The sequence below is a fragment of the Haliotis rubra genome, unplaced genomic scaffold (assembly GCF_003918875.1).
Source record: "Haliotis rubra isolate DU_JTF1 unplaced genomic scaffold, ASM391887v1 Scf379, whole genome shotgun sequence".
Classification (NCBI taxonomy): Eukaryota; Metazoa; Mollusca; class Gastropoda; order Lepetellida; family Haliotidae; genus Haliotis; species Haliotis rubra.
In genome coordinates, this window is record NW_025767056.1 from 320,164 (window position 1) to 345,437 (window position 25,274).

Genomic DNA, 25,274 nt, shown 5'->3' on the forward strand with positions numbered 1-25,274 from the left:
CTGGTGTCCCCCGCCGTGTAATTGCTTGAATATTGCTAAAAGCTGCGCAAAACTTACCTCACTCACTCTATTCAACCAGCCTCTGTTTACTTTTGTGATGTATTCATGATCGTTTGCTGTCAGTGTGTATGTGCAGCCTGGAGTACAGAGATAGATATCCTATCATACTAAAATACCCGACTCGGTATCACACCACCCTGTATAACCCATTCATACATCCTCACATTAATCCACCTCCAGCACACAAACAAAACACCACCCTGTATCACCCCACCCGTTCCGCAAACTACCCGTACCTCCATATACCACACTGTACCATCAAACCACTTAACCCCACCCCCTACAACACCCGGTATGCCCACCTCCACACACACTGTACCACCCGAAGGTCGCGGGTTCGATCCCCGGCCGCGTCATACCAAACCAAAAGACGTTAAAATATGGTATTTGTTGGTCCCTGCCTGGCGCTCGGCATTAATGGGTACATCAAGGACTGGTCGGCTCGGAGTCAGTATAATGTGTCTGAGTGGGGTATTCATGCTTCACTGCGGCATGGTATCTCAGTGGGCTAGCACTATAAAACCAGCTTCAATCTGGGCTAGTACAAGCAGCCGCACATACACATACACACGCATGCACGTCGTCATATGAGCGAAAAATTCTCAAGCGCGACGTTAAACCCAATTTCACCTCGCCGTGGTGCCATGGGACCTCTCCCATACAACAAGGCTCTGTGTTCCTTTAATAACCTGAGCTGAAATCACTAGACTCTACCTGCATGACTGAATCTGTGGCCAAGTTTCACTCTACTGATAGTATCAGGCGGTACGTGTGCACCGTATGTACTGGTTTTGCTGTAAATCCGTAAGATTTCTTGACAGACGTAATCGAAGCCGTGTTCCGGCACTCCCTTCCAAAGAAATAAAGAAATGTTTGAAGTACTGTTTTTTTTCGTACTCTGATAACTGATATTTCCTCTTACAGCAATTTCACAATGTCAGAATGATAACTATCATTGACTTTAGGTTTTGTTTTGTTAGGCCACACTCAGTTATATCCCAGATATGGGCAGCAGTCGGTTAGTAATTGAGTCTAAACCGGACGATCCAGTGATCAACATCATGAGCATCCATCTACACAATTGGGGTACGAGGTTAAGTGTCAACCAAGTCAGCAGCCTGACCACCCGATCCCGTTAGTCGCCTCTTCCGACAAGCATGGGTTCACGAAGATCAATTCTTCACGAGGCATTCACTTTCGGATAGTTATTTAACACCAGTTAATGAGTGAGTGAGTGGGTATGATTCTACGCCGCTTTTACCAAGTTGTATATTCAAGCAGAGTTTCGACCAGGAAATAGAGAACTAACCTTGTGGGGAATCGAACCCGGCTTTTCGGTTTGACCAGCGAACGACTTAACCATGAGACTAATTGGACACCTATTAGCATAAGAATATACCAAACTTTTTTATTGCTGTTTGAATTTTGCCACGGTACGTATTGCATATTCAGAGAGGAAAAGGTGTCTAAACAATTCCATCTATTACCTGCTTCTGAGTCAGGAAAACATGTGGGTGACAGCATGAGCAATCACCCTCAACCTTGTCAAACACTGTGGCCGAGCGAAGTTCCAGCTCACACGGGTGAAGGTGGGTGTTTAGGCTGGGATGAGTTCCTACCTTTTTAAGTGACGTATAAACTGAATCGAAAAAACCCAACAATTCCAAAGGCTCAAAAAACGTCGCTAGCCTGAAAAGGGACTGTAACACTACACAACACAGATATGAAAGCATTATTTCCATTACTGAATATTGTAATATGTGCAAATATGCAAAAATGTTATTGATGATTCGTTCCGGCGGACAAAAGCTTAAACGATTTCATTAGGATCAGTACCAATAACGGTATTCGGAATAACGAGGTTTCACTTTCGCCAGACTAACAAGTCCATTTTTCTGGGTAACCTTCTCTTACTAAAATTACAACTCAGTATATCCAAGCACAAGGCACTGACGGAGTTCAAACTGTCATTGGTAATGAATATAGGTTAAGATTTATTTACCGTAACTCTAAATCCTTTTCCTTGGTAGTATCAATATTGTGACAACCTGGCTCCAAATCTCGCGGCATAGCGTGAGACTTCACTATCAAAGAAACTAATTAAGCCCAGCGCTATGACGTTAATCCGGGACCAAATCTCGCAAGTTCTCGCGTTATCACGTCAGTATATATTTTTGAAAAGCGAGATTACTGGTATAATGATTTTATTTGGTTAAGATTAATTCTGTAGATCTTATTTCAGGTATTAAATTAGTAGATTTATTTCAACATGCCAGCGTTGGATTATGTTTGATTGAATATAGGATTGATGCATGATCTTTGCCAGACGTGAGGCTGTAATTATTTACCGTTGAACTGTTCTTATCTCGATACATCCGATACAAGCCCATTGTCAACATCTAAATACGGAGTGTGCTATATTAGGAACAGTGTCAATATCTGGGGCACAAATACAATGCATTGGACAAGAAACTGATCTTGAAAATTGCATGTGATCAATAACATAACAAAATGAAATACGGTATCAAAACGTTAAAGTTCAAAACGTCAAGTAGCGATGGACCCAATATTATCATGGACAAACCGACCAAGTTCCACTATCTTAAACCTGCCGAGGGTCACATTTATAACGAGCATCGGACATAACCCGGGACCAGTATTTGTTTGGTTTGTTGTTGTTAAACGTCGCACTCAACAATATTCCGGCTATATGGTGGCGGTAAATAATCGAATCTGGACCAGACAATCCAGTGATCAACAACATGAGCATCGATCTACGTAATTGGGATGCCTATGACATGTGTCAACCAAACCAGCGAGCCTGACCATCCGATCCCGTAAGTCGCCTCTTACGACAAGCATGGAGTTACTGAAGATCAATTCTGACCGGGATCTTCACGGTTCTCGTCACGCGAGTGTGTTGCTAGGTGCTAAGTATTCCGTATTGGAAATTAACTTTGTAGATATATGAAAATGTCGTAAAGCCACTTATTTTCAACACTCGTTTGATTTAGATCAGCTTTCAAGAGCGCAGGAGAGCCTGCAAAACATGTAGAGGACATGTCAGAATCTGACGAATGCGTGACTAAAAGGATTTCTAATGCAATTCCTTTTTTTAAACTTGCACCTACGTTTCTTCAAGCTGAATTCTTGACTTGCCTTTGCTTGTGTTTATAGGAATGCCACCGGTGGTCCAGGGCATGCTCACCTTTCCGCGGACACTTGTATGATCGCTGTTTGGCAGTGGTTCTAGAACACAAGCTCATCATCTTGTGAGAATCGTAAAGTTTTTTCAGCCTTGTGAGGTGTGTGTGTGTGTGCGTGCGTGTGTGTGTGTCTGTGTGGGATTTCTTTGGATTGTCGCTTTTATAACAATGATTATATAGATGTGGTTTTGTCGCTGTAATTAAAAACGTCCAGAGTGCTGTCTATTTGTTCGTTGTTTTTATTTTCAAACAACAGCTACATCTCCGGGTTCTGTGAATAGTTCCGTCAAAACAGTGACTCACATGAGTACGTCGTGTTACGATGACACCGAGCCAGACCACGGGATCTAACGATCTCCGAGCCTGACTCCCCGATCAACGATCATACGACAACCCACAGACTGCTAGGATGTGGCGCATTATCAATCTAAACTTTATTTATTTATTTATTTATTTATTTATTTATTTATTTATTTATTTATTTATTTATTTATTCATTTATTATAATACATGCTCACTGACACACTACAGAATTAAACAGATTGAGGTGGAGACACAGAGCGAGATAGAAAAGTGTGCGAGGAAAGGTTGACAAAAAGAAAGAGAGAATTATAAACTTTCAGACGAAACAGATAAAAAAAATCGAAAAAGCAATGATTAAAAATTATCACATAACATGCTAAAGAGGTGTCTGTGAATGCCCATAGATAAGATAACGCGAATAAAATAGGACAAAGGACGGCGCCCGGACCTGATCCACGTCTCACCTCTCCTCATTCGTCTCTCAGTTTCTACTTTTGTCAACGTGTTCATATTTCCCTGAATAAAGTGATAACGCCATTCAAAGATCAGACAGCAAATTTCATGCTAAATGAAGCTACTTTATTAAACGATAGGTTAATTTACTCCTCTTGACATTTTTATTAAATACCACACTTCACAAGCCAACACGGTGAATTAACACAAGTTTCAGTAAATAATCAATTAATCCAGAGTACCGAAATTTTAGTTAAGGGATCATTACGATGAGATCAAGTAGGCTTAACACTGAACGAGGCTCGATATCGCGGCAATGAGATTTTAACGAGACTTCGTGGGAGGCCATTTTGTTGAAGCGGTTAAAATGGCGTCCGAAGTGACTACCGGGCAATGGCTTATCACCCAGGTTGACAAATTTATTACTGGGTCATTTTTCTTCTAAAACGGCTCTATTTGGCGCCAGGGATCTTATTGTCGTTTATTCCATTACTTCTCAACGAACGTCAGCCCACTGGGATTTGTTTTTTCGCTCGAAGCGATTCTAGAAGACTTTGAAATTTATGGGACGTCGTAGGAAAGGTCGTTACATCCATGTGATACTGGATTAAAGTAATAAATGAAATAACTGCCAAATTGATCCGAGTCAGGTATGCCTGGTGCATGCTTTTGGTATGTGTGAATATAGTAATTAAACAATCACTACCCTCAGGGCAATAGTGAATGTGGACACACATTTTGTTTGTCACTATAACTGATTTACAAGGAAATCTCTGACGCACAGCGATATTACTGAACGAGGCAGTTTTCTAACCACATTTACTCGTACAAAATACAGATGATCAAATGATAACAATGAAATAGCGGTAAATTGAATAAACAATCATGCAATAAATAGTCAAAATGAGTGAATATTGTTTTCGTCGCTGTCAGAAATGTCACGTGAAGCTAAAAAATAATTGAATTACAAAGCAACACGAATTTCAAATTCACTGTAAACCAAAGTGAGTAAATGTTGCCTTTCGTCAGTAATATTTCACCAATATTAATTGATTCACAGCGTATTGGGTTTGTGGGTCAAATAGACATACACAACTCGTATCATCCGACAGAAATCATCAGGGTTTACACGTTTCCGTTACAAGCGATCACGGGTTCGGGGTTTTATCATCCAAAACTGTGTTCCATAGGAGATATTGCTTGTGTGAGATCCTAGGAGATATCGTTTTGACAGTAGACTTTTAACAATGCCCTGACAATGCTATGACGTCATGATTTATGCCCCAAGTGGCCACCCATGCAATGAACCGTGCATTTTCACACCTCTTAATTGGTCCCAACTCAGTTGTTCCTGAATGACCATCGCTCTTAATTGACTCTTGGCATTTGTCCCCGAGTAACCACTCATGCCTTGTTAGCTCATACAAATAAAGCCAAAAAGAGATTTAGTAACGATGCATTTGTTTACATTAATTTACAGTTATTTACAACATATGATCATGATCTCATTTTCAGTCCCTTTCACATTTCAGATAACTGTTTACAATACCTAGTCACCAATGGTCACTGGCAAGACACCACCACATGCAGATAAAAAGATCTCATGTCCCTTCCACACATATTTTCCAGTCCAAGATTGTACAGCCTCATGTTGTCATGTTGTCCACCCAAAAGCTGAAGTAGAAATGCTTCCTTATTCGAGCGTTCTTCCTTAAACAACAGCCTTGTTCCGGTAGAGTAACTTAAGTGTTCATCTAACTTTGTCTCTGAGTGACCACTACTCTTAATTACCCCTATGCATTTGTCTCCGAGTGATCACTGTATTCCCCTATTTATGTAAGAGGATGGTGGTCACTCAGGGAATATACCGACGTCATGAACTTGATGACGTCACATTTCCTTTGTCCTTTTCATTTACTCACAGTATTCATCTGGAAAACGGGGTCTCCTATTTAACGTGGACGGAGGGCCGGTATGAGTCGGGGACAAGAAATATCGAGGTTCCACACCATTCCCGCTGTTAATATTTCGCACTGCATTGTTTACAAGATCAGACAAGGAGGAAAATAGACGATACTAAACGACCTGCCGTGTAATACCATTTTTATTAAAGGGATTAATGATTTGGTATCAAACGAGCGAAAGCAAGTTTGATAGTAAATCTTTCACGAGTTTAATAAAAATTGGTATTTCACGGAAGCGAGTTTAGTACATGTATTCTGTTTATTACTCTCCAACATAAATTTATAGAAACTGCCTTCTAACAGTGTGAAGACTCAGTCATCTTTCCACGAGTCAAGCAAGGTATAATACCATTGTGACAGAGGTATTAGCATTGTGACGTCATAACTGTAAACCATTGTGACATCTTACGTCTAGCGGTATTACCCTAGTGTAATATTGACGTAAAAATATTACACTGCAGTATCTTCCAAGGGCGAGTAATAATATGCGATATCATTTCAATGGGTTGCATCACATTGCTCTGTAAACCATTGTGACATCATCCTTAACCATGACGTCACAATCAAATGACGTTTCTTATGTCGCTGTCATCGGACTGGTTAGTTGTCCTGTTTCATGATAGCATCAATATCATACTGGAGTCGTTTGATATCAAACATATTAACACGATACTGGTTTTATCTGCAACCTCTGGAGATTCTATATCTAAGTTTTGTATGCGGTATATAACTACACTGGCACGAGAATGGCACAGAGAAATCCAGGAACAGTCTGGGATTCGAACCTGGGATGCTAACCTCCGAATTATTGCTGTCATGATATATCTTAATATAATGATGTTTATCAATATATATTTTAGTTCAAAGATTAGAATATGCTTGTCACTGATGTACATTATATTATGAACCCATACCAGTACAAATTAATCACTGACGTTTTGAAATATTCTGAACACTTGGACCTTTAAAATCCGAACAGTACTAATTAATGTATAGTCTCATCAAAAGTATCAAAATCAGTTTAATGAAAGTTGCGTGAAAACAATACAAAAATTAACCAAGGAAAACAATACTGCCATATCATGGTTTGCTTATGGACACCCTAGACCGTTATTAACCCGAAAAGTTATGATCCCGTAAAATGTCCAGATCTAGTTTAATGAGGTTTCGGAATACATGCGAGAGAACATGACCGTGCACGTGATTCAAGTGGTAATGACCGTATATGTTATATTGCCTTTGACATAGATCCCTTCACTTAGTACCACCTTTGTTCAACCAGCCACCTGCTGTTGGCGAGTACCGTCGCCGGATCACAATGTAGCCATTTGCATCTGCTCATCTATGTATCTTGACACCGTGAGTTAGGTTACAACGCCAACCCTCTCAACTCTCTGCCAGCAAGTGTATATAACCATCATGATTATAACCTTTTGACGCAACTCGAGCGAACTAATACCACGTTAAGGGGCCAAAGAGATCCTTTATCGCCACCAAAAGCGTTACACTTACTATATCTAGTTACAATGTGGATAAAGGGGATATCGTTTCTAGTGGAACCGTAGATCCACAAAGGTATGTGTGGTATCTGCATTGTCGCCTACCCACGTAAAGAGTACCGTTACTCGCCCTGCTCCCATTGTGCATCGGAATTGCTGCTTGATAGAATATTTTAACATTTTAACCTTTAACGGGATTGCCAAGACATTACGTGTTTATAGGCGTGTTTTTCGCATGCATGAATATAGGTTGATCTTAGATGTGAGGGATGTGTTTCTAAAATCAGTGTGAGGTTTCTGGGTTATTGTGAATTGATGATGAAGATTATGATAATGATATGTGTATTTGATGGCAATGATGACATGTGAATCACTGCATTAGCAACAGATGAAAGGCTCTAACTCGGCTGGGGGGCAGGTCGTCGCGTTCGAAGACAGTATTAGAGTTGAGTGGGCATGGTTTTACACCACTTTAACAATATTCCAGAGGGGACACCAGAAATGGGCCACATTGCACCAATACCGCGAATGGAACCCGGGTCTTCGGTGTGTCGAGCAAACGCTTTAACCGTTGGGCTACCAAACTGCCCAATAAGGGTTCAGTATTAAAGACGTCTCCCAGATTAATTCCTTGCAAAGTAATAGGATTCCAATCTCATAAAATAAGATGGTACTCAATAAATGCAGCTGACATTATAAGTTGTTCACTGGTCTCGAGGGGGCATGGGTCCGAAGGGCGAGGGGAACATAAACAAACATCGAGGGTACATCAACCCATGGGCCCCGAGGGACCAGTGAACAACGTATTTATCTTACCGAACACCTTAATGTTAATTTTGAATTGTTTGAAGCACGGGTACAATTCATTTTGTTGCCATCGCAAGATTTTGCTGACAAGATAAACAGATTTAGAGTTATCTCCCTTCCATCGATTTGCATTCGCAAAACATCGGTAATTTCCGTACATCATACGTGATTCAATGTTATTCGAGATAAAGAATTACTACCACGAAGTACCAAATGAGTTGCCATTGACAGCGGGGTACATTGAAATGTTACTCGCTTGTAAGCGGGGTACATTGAAAATAATAGAAGCTCAGCCAATCAGAAAGCGACATTTATGTGTGATAAGATAAAAGCATGACATTTATGTGGGGATTACGGTGAAATATATGTCAAGCACTTGTGGATAATAACGTGGTCATTTGATATGAATACCTGTATTTGACTAAGACTGAAGCTGGATGCTAGGCGGATACCATGCCGCAGTGAAGCATGAATACCCCACTCAGACAATATATGACTCCGAGCCGCAGTCCTTGTTGTACCCATTAATGCCGAGCGCCAGGCAGGGACGAACAAGTACCATATTTTAACGTCTTTTGGTATGACGCGGTCGGGGATTCTGGATGTGGTTATGCGGTATTGTGTTTTGTTTGTTGTTTAGCGCCCCACTCATCAATATTCCAGCTACATATGACAGCGGTCTGTAATTAATCGAGTCTAGGCCAGGCGACCCAGTGGTTGACAGCATGAACATCGTTCTAAGCATACGATGACATGCACCAACCAAGCCTGCGACAAGTCAACGAGCCTGACTGAAGATCCTCTCTAGACGGGATCATCTCTGGTAGTATGCGAGTTTTCGTATAAAGAGCAAATGCGTTTTTGGGTGATTCCCGTATTAATTTAGTCTGTCTCACAGTCCCTGAACCATATTATTTCCCTTACTGCCTAGCCCTCAATGCAGTGCTAAAGTCCTAAATGAAGCAAGTCTAGATTTCCCCAGGTTATCTCTGCCTTGGGTTTCTTTTCAATTTAAATGGGTATATTTGTTACAATCAAAATTATACATTCAGAGACTAAGGGTTAGTCTATTATTAATTATACATGCTCTATGTTAGTTTAAGTCTCATCGGACATATATTTCCGTCTTCATATATGTGATCCAGACGCTGAGACCATAATATAATATTTCTTATGAGCAATATTGCAGACTAATATATCCCAAGCGAATCCGGCACGCCGAAAAGACCCGAATGCGCTATTCTGATATCAAAACCCACAAAAGTACAATGTATTTGAAGCGACTTATATTCTTGTTCGCTCCCCACCGAGATATTGCTGGAATATTGCTAAAAGCGGCGTAAAACCATCGTCACTCACTGGAAGATCATTATTTGGCCTAACGAGGCATATAACAGGCAAAGGAGTAGGCCCAGGTAGCATTCATCGGATTCGTGAGTATATAACTAAAAAACATAGGGGACATAAAACGGTATTAGGTTTAGACGGTTGATGTCTGGACATAGCTCTTGATGCTGCCTATTTCAGCAATGTAGGTTTGACAAAGCCCATGATCCCACATCAAGGAACATACACACATAGGTAATCTGGCGTCAAAACGGGGATTATCTTGAGAAAGGACGAAACAAGTGGGTTGTTTCTCGAAACGTTACTTCACCTGGTAACGCCAATACAGATAATGCTATAATTACAGGGTTGTACGATCTCGGTGTTTTGGTAACACGTGTGTGGATCTCGTGGCATTACGCAGTTTGGGGCAGGTCGTTAGTATCATGTAGCTGTATAACAGGGGTATGGTTTGCATGCAACATGATTCAATTGTAATGAAAAGATTAAAGCTCATGAGCAGTGGTTATAAATTATCGTCTTAACGTAAGTCGTGCTGAAGTTTACCGCGCGGTTGTGTTTGTTTCGATCTAAGGGACCCGAAAAGGCCCGGGTTAGAATGAGCTTTCAGTCACCCATTCTTGTCGTAAGAGGCGACTAACGGGATCAGGTGGTCAGGCTCGCTGACTTGGTTGACACATGTCATCGGTTCCCAAATGCGCAAATCGATGCTAATGCTGTTGATCGCTGGATTGTCTGGTCCAGACTCGATTATGTACAGATCGCCGCCATATAGCTGGAATATTGCTGAGTGCGGCGTAAAATTAAACTCAACCACTCACTCAATCTAAGGAGGGTGGTTGTGTTTAAACTGTTAGTGTTAAAACTATCTCAGGGAATAAGAAAAACGTATGTTTTTTTAGCATGACACTGTTCTCAAGCCTGTGTAAGAATCTACATCAAACGTCACCAGTACAATAGATCTGAAGGTTTTGCTGCATATAAATTGTATCTTTTCACGCTAATTTCTAAAGTGCCAAACACAGATGTTATCTTTGTGGGCGATATATCATTCCATCTGATAATAATAGGGGCGGTGTGGTAGCCTAGTGGCTGAAGGGTTCGCTCGTCACGCCGTAGACCCGGGTTCGATTCCTCACGTAGGTACAATGTGTGAAGCCCATTTCCGGTGTCCTCCGCCGTGATATTGTTGGAATATGGCTAAAAGCGGCGGAAAACAATACTCTCTCACTCTTTGTGGACTAGCACACACCGCCGGCACATGCATCGATATCCTCGTCGTTGTTATAATGCATTAAACTTGACAGCGGGGATAAATTCCATTTCATCCACCTCACCTGACAGGCGTTTTAGAGATGTTGAGTTTGATGCAGAGAAACAGGACACTGGCCGAACACATGACTAGCTTGTGTAAGTGAAGGGGCGGTGGGGTGGCCTAGTGGTTAAAACGTTCGCTCGTGTCCCCGAAGACTCGGGTTCGATTCCCCACATGGGTACAATATGTGAAGCAGAAGGACTGTACGATTCCGACTATATCAAGCGCACATGTGTCTAAATCACCATCAAATAGTGATCATACCAGCTTATTTTGGTTGTTTGATTGTTGTTTAACGCTGCACTCAGCAATATTCCAGCAATATGGCGGTGGGCTGTAAATGATCGAGTCTGGGCCAGACAATCCAGTGATCAGTTTCATAAGCATCGATCTACGCAGTTGGGATACGATGACACGTGTCAAGTCAGCAAGCCTGACTGAACTGAATTTTCAAGATGTTTGAATTATAGCATATAAATAATTTATCTTTGTATTTAGCGAAAGTAAATAATTTAAAAAAATTCTTTTACCACTGATCAGCGCAATAAAAGTGGCTTTTTGAGAATTTCAGTATCTCGGAGTCAGCGAATCCGTTAACCAATTTTTATAAAAGTCTGGCCTTAACATATATAGCTTTCGTAAACATTGAACATGTAGGTTCATGACGGCTTTTATTCCACTGTTTATCTTAAGTCTCATTAACGACAACGGGACAACGTTGCACCGTTAAAGGTTCAAATGTCAAGCCGGCGGCAAAGAATAATTCATTTAATTCTTAAAACGGAATCGATTTTCTGCACAGACGTAAACTGTTTAAACCTATCAACAGAGAAATGCAGATGAAGTAGTCACAGCGAGGGGCTGATATCACCACCTGAAGTTTGGTGTTTATCAGCCGGGAGACAGGGTGTCGATAAAACACAATGTTACATGTCTTCTTGAAATAATCGAACATTCACCGGCTAATCTGAAAGCAGGGGTTGGTGGGTGCAAGAAGTTAAACATTTGAATATAGTCCTATTATACAATGATAACATTCATTACAAATAATCTCGAGGACTTGAACAGGCTAACATCTAGTATAAGAAATGAAAGCACTTTACAGACAAAAAACGGTTTTAAATTATTTCAATGCATTTTATCATGGAAAGTTGCCCAGACACGTCAGCAGGCTTTACTTGCCAGCTAGTTTAGTCTCAGATGTTTCATTGGCATTTTAGAGGAGTGAGTGAGTGAGTTTAGTTTTACGCCACACTCAGCAATATTCCAGCTATATGGCGGCGGTCTGTAAATAATCGAGTCTGGACCAGACAATCCAGTGATCAACAGCATGAGCATCGATCTGCGCAATTGGGAACCGATGTCATGTGTTAACCAAGCCAGCGAGCCTGACCACCCGATCCCGTTAGTCGCCTCGTACGACAAGCATGGGTTACTGAAGGTTCATTCTAACCCGGACCTTCACGGGTGCATTTTAGAGGATGCCATTTGATGAACATAGAGAATTTTCTGGGTTTCATCATCTTTTTATTGTTTCAGGGCTTTTCTTGCCCCATCACCAGGTAGAACTGATCATTGCATCATGATGATGGGACAAGAACAAGCCCCGAAACGTTGTACCAAACAATAACAAGAAGATGAAACCCAGAAAAAGTCTCTATGTTCATATTGTATAGAGTGTGCTTATATGTTTGTTTCAGGGTCATTGTGACAAACGTGTATTTGAATATAAATCAGTTTCATCGAGACGTGCGTAACCCGTGAAGATCCGGGTTAGAATCGATCTTCAGTAACCCTGCTTGTCGTATGGGGCGACTCGGGATCGGGTTGTCAGACTCGCTTACTTTGTTGTCATCGTATCCCAATTGGATCTCGATGTTCATGCTGTTGATCACAGGATTGTCTGGTCCAGATTCGATTATTTACAGAGCGCAGCCACATAGCCGGAATATTGCTGAATGCGGCGTAAAATTAAACTCACTCACTCGCGAAAACTTGCGTTGTTTAAAGTCAACCCAGATGTTGATCGATTATAAATAATCGTGATATGAATGTTAACAGTCCGTATTCCAAAGGAGTGAGGCGATAATCTGTCACAAGCACGTCGCCCCCCTTGAAGAATAGTCACATATTTCAGCGTGCAGGTACGTGCGACAGGAAGTAATTTAAAGGGAGATAGTTTAGTTTTACGCCAACTCAGCAATATTCCAGCAATAACACAACGGGGTACAACAGAAATGGGCTTCACACATTGTACCCATGTGGGGAATCGAACCCGGGCCTTCGGCGTGACGAGCGAACGTTTTAACCACTAGGCTACCCCAAACCCCTCAAGTAAACTGAAGTACAAAACAAAGTACACACCCGGTGCTTTTGGATTACTTCCAAAATGCGACGTAAATGTTTTGAAAAAAGCTTTTACAGTGATATATAAGTCACAGACATTCCTAATATGTTGCCAAAACACCACAGATATCGTGCCCAATCGCGAAGTTGCCAGTCAAAATCACAACACTTTTAAATAATCCCAAAACACCAGGTGTGTACTTTCTTTTGTACATCAGTTTATTTTAAAGGTGTTGCCGCCTCCGAAATCTGGCGGACAGGGCGGACAGCCAGCCCTCATACACAAAGACTCTATATGACTACACGGTGGCACAGTAAACTGCGTTTGTAACGAAGACAATCATAATGCGGATCTAACGAACTGGCTTTATTCTTTTTGTCCCGATCGCTTACATGTGAGACTTGTTTTTTCTCTCCGTTCTTCGTATTGAATAATTCATCCGTGAAGATCCGGGTTAGAATTGGTTTTCAGCAACCCATGCTTGCCGTAAGAGGCGACTAACGGGGTCGGGTGGTCAGGCTCGCTGACTTGGTTAACACATGTCACCGTGTCCCAATTACGTAGATCGATTCCCATGGTGTTGATCACTGGATTGTCTGGTCCAGAGTTTTTACAGAATGCCACCATACAGCCTGAATATTGTTATGTGCGGCGTTAAACAACAAACAAACAAAACAAACAAAAACAAACAAACAAACAAACAAGAAAGCAGCAACACACAGAACATTATAGACAGACACACACACGCGAATACACTCACGCACGCACGCACGCACGCGCGCACACATACTCTCACAATAGCAATAATATTTAAAGGGACGTAAAACCTCATTTCTCTTCAGCTTGAAATGTAACGTTCGCACATGTAAGATTTTGACAACCGGATATAAAACAGCCTCTGACTCTGCACATCTAACAGCCCTGCACCCCAGGCAGGTTTCGGAAAGAGTTACTGGAAACCCGGTTGTTCAAGGGGAACGCCATTATTGAACCAAACCTAAGTGAATCCCATTTGAAATGATTTCCCACCGAGTACAACGTACATTCTTCATTATGCCATCGTCCCCTGGTCTTCGTATCATATAATCGATGTTCACAGTCATACAGGGTTGGTTATCAGCGGCCAATTCCTCGACTTATACAATAAATACATGCGTTACCGGGATAACACGGGCACGCCGCGGGAGGCGGCCATTGCTGGGACATGCGTCAATACTGGTCTGCGCATGACATCAAGTAGATTACAAATATAATTGTTTAGACGCCGTGTTGATTTGAGGAATTACAGGTAATAGAAGAATGACAAATAGAGAGGGATCGCGGGTAGGAAAAGAATCACAGGTAGGAGAGGGATCACGGGTACGAGAAATAAGGCGGGTGGACAGGGATCACGGGTACGAGAAGAATGGTGTGTAGAAAGAGATCACGGGTAGGAGAGGAATGGCGGTTAGACAGGGATTACGGGTACGAGAAGAATGGCGGGTAGACAGGGATCACGGGTAGGAGAGGAATGGCGGTTAGACAGGGATTACGGGTACGAGAAGAATGGCGGGTAGACAGGGATCACGGGTCCGAGAAGAATGGTGGGTAGGCAGAGATCACGGGTAGGAGAGAAATGGCTGGTAGAAAGGGATCACGGGTAGGAGAGGAATGGCTGGTAGAAAGGGATCACAGGTAGGATAAGAATGGTGGTTAGACAGGGATCACAGGTAGTAGAGAAATGGCTGGTAGAAAGGGATCACGGGTAGGAGAGGAATGGCGGGTAGAAAGGGATCACGGGTAGGAGAGAAATGGCGGGTAGAAAGGGGTCACGGGTAGGAGAGGAATGATGGGTAGACAGGGATCACGGGTAGGAGAGGAATGGCGGGTAGACAGGGATCACGGGTAGGAGAGGAATGGTTGGTAGACAGGGATCACGGGTACGAGAAGAATGGCGGGTAGACAGTGATCACGGGTGCGAGAAGAATGGCGGGTAGACAGGGATCACGGGTACGAGAAGAATGGTTGGTAGACAGGGATCACGGGTAGGAGAGGAATGGCGGGTAGAAAGGGATCATGGGTAGGAGAGGAATGGCTGGTAGAAAGGGATCACGGGGAGGAGAGTAAGGGCTGGTAGAAAGGGATCACGGGTAGGAGAGGAATGGTGGGTAGACAGGGATGACGGGTAGGAGAGAAATGGCTGGTAGAAAGGGATCACGGGTAGGAGAGAAATGGCGGGTAGACAGGGATGACAGGTAGGAGAGAAATGGCTGGTAGACAGGGATCACGGGTAGGAGAGGAATGGCGGGTAGACAGGGATCACAGGTAAGAGAGAAATGGCTGGTAGACAGGGATCACGGGTAGGAGAGGAATGGTGGGTAGACAAGGATCACGGGTAGGAGAGAAATGGCTGGTAGACAAGGATCACGGGTAGGAGAGGAATGGTGGATAGACAAGGATCACGGGTAGGAGAGGAATGGTGGGTAGACAGGGATCATGGGTAGGAGAGGAATGGCGGGTAGACAGGGATCGCGTGGATTCCTCAATGCGACGGTAGTCAGAATGTGCAGTTGCCATAATGGAAAGTTGCCATCCTACGAAGGAGTCACAATGAAAAGGCTTCACGGTCATACTGCGATGTAGTCATGTTACAAAGTTGTCCAAATCAGATTTGTCGCTATGTCAATATGTGACAATGCGATGGAGTCAATATTTGCGACGTAGTCATAAGATAAACTAGTCACAAAATCGTTACAGGGGGACGTGGTAATAATGTTGTCACAGTGCGATACAATCGAAATACGCCTGAATCATAATGTGACGTATTCATGCTGATAATGTTTGTTTGTTTGTTGTATGACGCTACAATTAGCAATATTTCTGTTATATGTCGGCGGTCTGTGAACACCTCTGGACCAGACAATCCAGTCACTGACATCATGTAATTGGGATATGAAGGCATTGATCAACCGTCACGTACATCAGCCTATCCCAAACGCTTCTCACACCCAGGCACCAACCCCCCGCATTACGGACCTCTCCCTTACACCAGCCCATCCCGAACTCGCCCCTTACATCCATGTACAAACACCCCCTATCATCGCCACTTGCAAGGGGTCATGTTTATAAGTAGTTTGTTTTGTAAATGTAAAGTGTGATTAGAGCCTTGCGACACCACTGGGGAATGCTTTCAAACAATGGTTGTACCTCTATCCTCAGAGTAACCCCAGCTCTCGACCGCCTCTTTGGACTTTGATACCCCTAATACATTGTCTTACCCACATATCGCCACTGGGATTGTTCCAAATCTACACCACTCAGTGAAGATATTGGGGATGAGGCATGATAAGATAAGGAGCGAAGGACACAAGAATACAATAAATATAACGGTAAAAACAGAATAATCAGAACATTTGTCAGATTTTCACGGAAAATGAGACTTATTTACTTTGATCAGTTTACATGGGCCTACACTCGGCTAATTAGACATGTACAGATTTGATGACTTCCGTCAAGATTTCAGGAGTGAATAAGGCGGCTATTTCGTACCATACAGACCCCGATTTGGTGTTTTGGGTCAACCATTTCGAAACAGAAAACAGACATGCGTACCATCTATTCCTCAATAGCCATCAGATAGAATGTATCTTCAGCAACCCATGATAATCGTAGGATACGACTGACAGGATCGCGTGGTCAGCCCAGCTGACTTGGTTGACACATGTCATGGTATCCATATTGCGAAGATCGATGGTCGTGATTTCAATCACTGGATTGTCTGGCCCAGACTCGATTTTTGAAAGACCGGCGTCATACAGCTGATAGAATGCTGAATGCGGCGTGAAACAACAGACAAACAAACCCAGTGACTGTTTCTCTGTCCCTGCCCAGAAATACATAGATGTGATGTAGCTTCTCCAGTGTCTTTAATGCCTTACATGCTCAGGACGGAATTCACAGAACGCCACGACTAACGTAATCCATATGTGAAGCGCAACAGTGCAGTGGCAAGGCGTCTGCCTATCACGCTGAAGGCCCGGGTTCGATCCCCGGTGGAGGCACCTAGGTTCCGGTCCCGAGGTGGGCACATTTGCATAGTATCCTTGGACAAGATATAGAGAATCTCACCCAAGTGTCTTCTGATATCAATTATATCTACACGAGTTGATAAAGTTACAAATATCCGAGGCTTGCCGAGGATATTTTTACTTTTATCAACGAGTGTTGATATATTTGATATCAGAAGACACGAGGGTGAGATTCTATTTATCATCCAAAATCACTCTTCATTAATTTTCAATGAAAAATGTACATCTCTGAACATGGTACTGCAATGAGACTTGCAGTGCAGCGATGTCATAGCATTGTGACGTCATCAAATACATGACGTCTTGCATTGTCAGGGCATTGTACAAAATATACTGTCAAAACGATATCTCCTAGGAGATATCGTTTGATCTCACACAAGCAATATCTCCTGTGGCACACAGTTTTGGATGATAAACTTAGATCCACATTGTTTCAGTTCACCCAGCTGTAAAATGGGTACCCGTGAGGATGTGCTGGCAATGTGAGTGTTTAGTTCATTGCGCCTAACAGGCGGCATGGCTGTATGACCCCCAGGGAGTTGAAAAAGTATAAAAAAGTACGACAGTGAGTGAGTTTAGTTTTACGCCGCACTCAGCAATATTCCCGCTATATGGCGGTACGACAGTGTCCTATGACCTGGGATAGTAATGTACGTTTCGCCATGAACAGGCAGTATGCCTGGATATGAGCCCCATATAAGCGGACTATTACTATTATTATTATTATGTTTTCGGGTGATCCTGGCACAGTCAGGCTGGTAAGGCTCACCATCAGCCCAGGGCCCTTGCCCCCTCTACACGCAGCCCAGACAGCGAATGGGACTTCTCCCAGGAAACGCTGCCTAGCCGAACCCACCAAGAACTTTCCGGAGAATATGAAGGCTCCCCAACACTGCAGCCTTCTGCATTACCCAGAGTGTCAGAAGGGCTGTACTCCCGGTGGAGAATCCGGGCACTCTCCTGATCTGCGCCAAGAGATCAGGAGGTACCAAACCAAGGGCACCGAGAACAATGGGGAGCCTGACGACAGTGTACTTGGGATGCAAGCGAGACATTTCAAAGGCGAGGTCCGCATATTTATCATGCTTTTCCTGAATCTTGCCAATCACATTGGTGTCAAAAGGGACAGAAAATTCAATGATATAAATAAATTCATTGGCTTTATCAAAAAGGACAAGATCAGGTTTGTTGGCTGGAATTCTTCTGAGGCTGTATATGGGCCTATTCCACAGAAGTTTGGAGGCATCATTTTCCATAACGCCCTGGACATGTTCAGGGTCGTACCATGGATGGACCTCGGAGTCAAAGCCACAGGCATGTCTGAGACGTCAGTAAAAGCAACGAGCCATGCCATCATGTCGTTTAAGATATGCTGTTTGTGCCAAGGAAGGGCATCCACTGACAAGGTGTTGGGCAGTCTCTGAATTCATTGCAAAGTCGACATTTCATATTGATATTTTCTTTAAGAATCACATTTAGGCGATTACGAGTGAGAAGTGACTGGTCCTGAGCAGCAAAAAGGAAGCCCTCAGTTTCACATTTAAGACCAGCCGAATTCATCCAGGCGAAGGAGTCGGTGGGATTGCTATTCTGTTCAAAACACTGCATGTACACACGATGCAATGGCTTCTCAGAAAGCTTCTCCACAAAAGACCGACTCTGGGCAGACTTGGTGAAGGACTTCACCTGGTTTACTCCCATCACTGTACCGCCCAGCAGTACATCGCCATCAACAAAATCAACCTCAAATCTCAGATTCTGTCCAACAACCATAGCGCGCTTTAAATAGCTGTGGAATTCCTTGCTTTCATGAGTCTTCACATACATCACTAGAGGATCATCCGATAAATAAATATGTGAAAAAGTACACAATAAAATTCTATCATGAAGAGCCTCCACATTAATCAAACCCATACCTCCAGAATTGGTTGGCCTATATAAACGGTTGAGAGAGGAACAAGGTTGGTGGGCTCTGTTATCAGACATGATCCTTCTGGTCAGGCGGTCAAGACTCTGGGTATCTTGTTTTGTCCAATCAACTACTCCAAAGGAATAGGAGAGGACTGGCACAGCAAAAGTATTGGTGGCTTTGACCTATTATTATTATTATTAATTATTATTATTATTACTATATTCATGTATGGGAGTACTACTGAGAACTACAATCGTTTTCTTTAAGCCATCGACCCGTGAAGATCCGGGTTAGAATAGGTCTTCAGCAACCCATCTGCTTGCCATAAAAGGCGACTATGCTTGTCGTAAGAGGCGACTAACGGGATCGGGTGGTCAGTTTCGCTGACTTGGTTGACACATGTCATCGGTTCCCAACTGCGCAGATCGTGCTCATGCTGTTGATCACTGGATTGTCTGGTCCAGACTCGATTATTTACAGACCGCCGCCATATAGCTGGAATATTGCTGAGTGCGGCGTAAAACTAAACTCATTCACTCACTCACTTTAAGCCATTACGACGAAGGCACGACATCGATGTCGATATTGTTCCAGGCGTGCATTTGTCATTCTTAACAATTAAAACTGACGCAGCTACAAGTCATTATTGGAAAAAAATATACATCAAACATATCTTTCTGAAAGTAGTAAAAATCAAACAAATCTCCCGTTACAGAAATCAATACATGCTCATTCAAACTGTTATCAAGTTATCAAACTGATAGCTCGGTCGCCCAGATGGTGGACAGGTATTCAAATAACATGAAATGTTACAAATGAAATTGAAAAAAATATCAAATAAAGGTGAAAAAATATTGTTCAAAAGTATACTATTGAACAAAAGCGACGAAAGCCTTCAATAAATGTCTTCAAAATGAATGGTCCATTGGATCGTTGGATAAAAAACATGTCGACGATGACTGCATCGTGCGTCGTTACAAATGTGAGCAAGTATTGGTGGAATCAAGCTGGGTTTCCCCAATTCAGGGTTAAATCTGCCGGCATGTGGTATTTGTATAATCATGGACGCGCCGCGTTGAACAAACGAATCTCAAGTGTTACGATAAGAATTCCTAACACACGCCTCACGTCGAAAACATTGCGTGCACGTACGTACGTCGGGGTCAGAGTGCACCACTCGGACCAATCAGCGTCACTGAGTGCAAGTTTGCTCGCGTCGTGAGACGGAGGCAGGGTGGGGAAGAAGTTCAAGGGGGTTGGAGTTATAAGGTAGAGATTGTGATGAGAATAGCGATATTTTGACTGAACTTTGAGCTATTGTTGCAGACAATAGAGGGGTTGAAATTTGACCTTACTAAGCCTAAATGCTTTTGGCTAAGCCTTGAGTGTCTGTGGTGGGGCGAGCGAGATTGTTGCAACATTCTTTTTCTTAAAGCTTGCCAGGACAAAAAAATAATAGACGTTGGTTGTGATTTAATATGAAATAAACAAGAAATTGGTATATCATTCGATTGAAATGCAAGTTACTACGGGTCATCGTATGTGCATGGATTTGGTTTTAGCTTTGTCATAGCGCCAGTGCTGTTGAGTTGTTGAGTTGAGTTGAGTTGGGCTTTACGTCACATCGGCATTATTCCAGCCATATAGTGACGAGAACAAGTTTGCCATAGCGCCAGTGATCACCGGCAGATACACACAAGGCGCTTAAGGAATCAAATATTATTATATTATTAACATGTGTTTATTCATTAAATTTAGTAACTTTTGTGAATATTTGGTCAAATCCAGTTTTCAAGAGCACACTTTCTTTTACCCGTTTGTCATAACGCGCTAAATGATGGCGAGTGTAGACGTTTACAAAGGTTGTGAGTCTGGGATTCGACGTCACGCACAGTAGATTGTGGAAGCTACTTTTCTCAGGTTTACAATATCAGGTACATATACCAAAAGATGAACAAAAATGTTTTAATTCGTCGAAAAATGGAATTTATCAAATATATTTCTAAACCTCACGTATGTGTTGGTGAAATGAGGTTTAACGTTGTGTTCAATATCATGATATTTAAACACTAACTGACAGACTGAGTAAGTAAGGGTTCACGCCGCTTTTGGCAATATTCCAGCAATGTCATGGCGGGGGACACCAGAAATGGTCTTCACACATTGTATCCGTGTATGGATTCGAACCAGGGTTTCCGGCGTGACGTGCGGCCGCCTTAACAAGGCTATCTCACCATCCAGGTACTAATATTTCGATCCGATGCACATGCACGTAAGAGGTTGCGTGTGTCAGTTTGATCAATCTTGGAATGCAGTAAATGCTTCCTTAAAAGATAAACATTACAAACTTTATATAGAAATACCTCATCTAGATTCTTATCTTCTGGAACTGCCTCCAAACCTTAGACAGATCAGCTAATCACATATTATAATTACCCATATAAACTGGAAGATGGACTAACGTTGTCAGATCTGACAGACAATGTACATTATGTAATGAAGCAGTGGTTGACGAATAAAACTGCCTTTTAACATGTCCAAGTCTAGCAACATTAAGAAAAGAAATATCAACCTAAATATTTTATCTACTAGTTCCTCAATAAATAAATTCACCTCAACAGTGAAACCTAGTTATAAACCACTTGCTTTGTAATTAGCCACAAAATATATCATGTACACACGAAATCTATTATGTACCTAATTGTAGCTTGTTTTTACCGTTGCCATGTATAAAGTCATACTGTTTGTATTGTAAAGTATCTGTATGTTCTCTATGTCACATGCTGTTGATCACTGGATTGTCTGGTCCAGACTCGATTATTTACAGACTGCCGCCATACAGCTGGAATATTGCTGAGTACGGCGTAAAACTAAACTCGCTCACTCTCTATGTCACAACATTTGATATATGAGAACTTTGTTCTTCTTCTGCACTAAATGGACGTCTGTTGGCTCTATATTGCAAGCTAACTGAGATAACGTGCTCTAGTTTAGCCACCTCACAGACACACTGTACTTGCCTGGGAGCCGACAAGGTTATCTTTTAGCCCCTTAATTCTAAGCACCTGGCAGAGTAACGAGTGCCATTCTCTAGCTTCACGACTTGGTCTGTGTCAGAAGAGACCCTAGTCTGTCTCACAGTCCCTGAACCACATTATTTTCCCTACTGCCCTGCCCACCCTGCAATGCTAAAGCCCTAAATATAGCAAGTCTAGATTTCCTCCTTTTAAATTCAAATGGGTTTATTTGTTCAAAATTATATATATTCAGAGATTAAGCGCAAGAAACCCGTGAAGATCCGGGTTAGAATTGATCTTCAGCAATCCATTCTTGTCGTAAGAGGCGACTAACGGCATCGGGTGGTCAGGTTCGCTGAGTTGGTAGAGTGCGGCATTGAACGGCAAACAAAAACAAACTGGGCCAGTAGAGCATTCAAATTACCTAACGGATCCTCAACTGATACATACACGTTAAAATTAACAACATTCATATTGTCCGAAATTATGATTTTATATCTGCTAAAAATATTTTTTGTGATTTTAACCTTTCAGGTGAGGGCATACGGAAGCCTTCAACACACTCAACAGCGTGTGAGACAGTTGACACGTACACGACAACGTGAGTGGCGCGACGCTCCTCGACATGTGAGTGGTTCAGATTTAATTCTTCGATAAAAGCTGATCATTCGGTGTAGATGCTAAGATAATTTGACTTCTAGTTTTTAAATGGCAGGTCACAAAGTTTCTTAAACTGGATCTCAAAATGTTGTCAGGAATATATTTAAGCATTCTGTTAAAAAACGTCCATTCATAACTACGGACGGTAACTGTTTTGATGAAATCGACATGTTATGCCACCTGCGCAAAAACCGCAGTGCGTGCAAGAGCACTTTATTGTTAAATGTTGGGTTATCGCGTTACAGCCCATGATTTGCACGTGAAGGAAAGGAAATGCTGACTTGAATATTTGTTTAGCACTTTTGACAGCCAGTCTCGTGTGTTTATTCAGTTTTTATCTTCGTCGGAATTCTAAAGCGCTATACTGGATTTAATGTTATAATCTAACGTAATCTTCGTTAACAATGAGGACGGTCCAACCAATATTATATATTAATCTGACGTGTAAACATGTTTTGAAATAGGTCACTGTGCTATCGTTTTTAAAATGTATAACGGTTTGTGTATCACCGTTTGTGACTTCAATAACGTAAAATATTACTTCTACTTTTCAAAAACGAACAAGCCAAAAAATTAACATGGTTACTTCAAACAGATGAACACCATTGTTCAGTTCAATTTCTTTTATTCAGGGTACTGAAGAGGCCACAGGCCTATAGTACAATACAAGTGTGTACAGTTACATGGTATTTAAAACAAATTTTCTACTGTTGAACCCATGATAGATGTTCATTGTTAGATTTTTAACAATTTGTAGATTTGTTGCTTTCAACAATAACCTTAATTTATATTCACAGTGATTGATGCGGTAAAATGGGGGTATATATAACATTCTTAAATTGTGAAAATGCGGACAGACTAATATAAAATGATACTCAACTTCTATCACCCCTAACTCACATAACATACACAGTCTATTTTCTCGTGGAACATTATGATATCTGCCCTTTTCGATATTTAATTCATGGGATGTACATCTTAGTCGTGCAGTTGCTGTCCTAAACATTTTAATGTTAACATCAAGGAGGTATTGCTCTGCTATAAGATCTGATTTAAAAGTGCTATATAATGAGGTTTTGGGTGATAGAGTTAGCGAGGCAGTCCAGAGTTGCAAGTACAGATCTTTTAACCTTTGTGTTACAGATTAAATAAAAACATTTGGGAAGCTAATACAATCAAGTTTAAAAGCATATCCGAATCCACATGTTTCAAGCATATTTCTCACATTTGTTACCCAATTTATCTTACCATTTCTATCATACATACACATCATATTGTAACATTTTTGGGATAACGTGACTGCGGCATATTTACTAACCTCATCCAATATCTTCAAATTTGCTTCTATGCTTCAATATATAAAGGGTAACGTCCACATTCTCCATAAACCATGCAATTAGAAGTACTGACCTTAACACCTAAAATTCATTTACATGCATAAAGATGAACCCTATCTAAAACATTAAAATGTGTAAAACCCCAAACCTCTGAGCCATATAACAGAATAGGTTTAATTTTGGAGTCAAATATTTTAAAGAATGTATTATAATTTACTTCACCAGCCTTCTTCAAATTATGAAATATTCCCATAAGTAGTTTCTTACCCTGTAGGGATGCATTATTTACATGTATGTTCCATGATAAGGTTTTTGAAAAATATACAACACCATTGTTATGAGCACGGTTATTAGTTTTGGAACAGAAATTCCTTTATTTGTTTTCAAGGGTAGTGTGATATATATGTTCAAGTATTAAGAAGTAAAATGATAAAATATATTGTCTTGTTTATGTGATGAAACCACACATAAAACCATCACTTGGTATCGACAACCACAGTTAAATTTAGCCCTCTAAGACGCCTTAATTTGACAGGTGTCAGTCAAAAGAAAGTGCACGTGAAAGTCGAGGATATTTCTTGCTTCGCACGTTATCTCAGGTAGAACGCGAAGCACGAGGAGCGATGAAAACATACGATAGCTGCACGTGGAAATCGAGAACTGCTTATATTGCGCTTTGACAAATGGAATTGCTGCAAGGAAAGGATTTAGCTGCGCGGGAATTCTTCTCAAACAAACCATCATGCCCACAAGTGAAATAAAATCATAGAATCAAACAAAATAATACATAATAATTACTCACCTGACGCGCAATTCCTGTCATATTCCCTATCCGTGAAATATATTTCAGTTACGTTGTACAAGGCATTTCACAATGTGAATTTACTCTGTCTGTTCAAACGTTCATAGGATATGGAAATGTCTAACGGTTAAGGACAAAGTTCAAAATGGGGAAATGATCTGGTTTGTTCTCGATACAA

General features: G+C 41.7%; 1 long non-coding RNA gene across 1 annotated transcript in view; it reads left to right on the forward strand.

The window, feature by feature from the left end:
• LOC124286230 overlaps positions 1-23,564 on the forward strand; it is a 78,595-nt gene extending 55,031 nt beyond the window's left edge. The window contains exon 3 of the long non-coding RNA XR_006900990.1: positions 22,832-23,564. This is a non-coding gene — a long non-coding RNA (uncharacterized LOC124286230). The remainder of the gene's footprint in view (positions 1-22,831) is intronic.
• Positions 23,565-25,274: the final 1,710 nt, after the last annotated feature.